This window comes from Neopelma chrysocephalum, unplaced genomic scaffold (assembly GCF_003984885.1).
Source record: "Neopelma chrysocephalum unplaced genomic scaffold, ASM398488v2 Primary Assembly neopelma1_90127, whole genome shotgun sequence".
NCBI lineage: Eukaryota > Metazoa > Chordata > Aves > Passeriformes > Pipridae > Neopelma > Neopelma chrysocephalum.
Window position 1 is genome coordinate 3,964 of NW_020918991.1, and position 1,070 is coordinate 5,033.

The window sequence follows — 1,070 nt, forward strand, 5'->3', positions numbered from 1 at the left end:
TGGGGATCCCAACATTCCCATTCCCTCTGTAATTCCCATTTTTCCCATTTTTCCCACAGTTTTGCTGCGGTTCCGCTCGGAGCAGGGTCGGGATCCTTGTCCCGGGAGCGGCTCCGAGGATTCCGAGCGGCTCCTTCGGCTGCGCCGGGAGGTGCTGGAGGCGCTGGGGGTGGGACCAAACCTGCTGCCAGAACACTTCCACAGGTCAGTGACTCAAAAGTGTCCCCAAAATGTCCCCAAAGTGTCCCTAAAATATCCCCAAAGTGTCCCCAAAATGTCCTCAAAGTGCCCCCAAAGTGTCCTCAAAGTGCCCCCAAAAAGTGTCCCCAAAAGTGCCCCAAAATGTCCCCAGAGTGTCCCCAAAGTGTCTCCAAAATATCCCCAAATGTCCCCAAAGTGACTCCAAAGTGACCTCAAATGTTCCTAAAGTGTCCCTTAAAATGTCCCCAAAGTGTCCTTAAAGTGTCCCTAAAATATCCCCAAATGACCCCAAAGTGACCCCAAACTGTCCCCAAAGTGTCCCCAAACCTGCTGCCCAAACACTTCCACAGGTCAGGCACCACAAATGGCCCAAAGTGTCCCCAAATGTCCCCAAAATGTCCCCAGTGTCCCCAAACCTGCTGCCAGAACACTTCCACAGGTCAGTCACCCAAAATGGCCCAAAGTGTCCCTAAAATGTCCCCAAACCTGCTGCCAGAACACTTCCATAGGTCAGTGACCCCAAAGTGGCCCCAAAATGTCCCCAAAGTGTCCCCAAACCTGCTGCCAGAACACTTCCACAGGTCAGTCACCCAAAATGGCCCAAAGTGTCCCTAAAATGTCCCCAAAGTGGCCCCAAACTGTCCCCAAAGTGTCCCCAAAATGGCCCCAAAGTGTCCCCAAACCTGCTGCCCGAACACTTCCACAGGTCAGGCACCACAAGTGGCCCCAAAGTGTCCCTAAAATATCCTGAAAGTGTCCCCAAAGTGTCATCAAAGCGTCCCCAAAGTGACCCCAAAGTGTCGTCAAAATGTCCCTAAAATATCCCCAAAGTGTCTCCAAAGTGTCCTCAAAGTGCCCCAAAGTGTCCA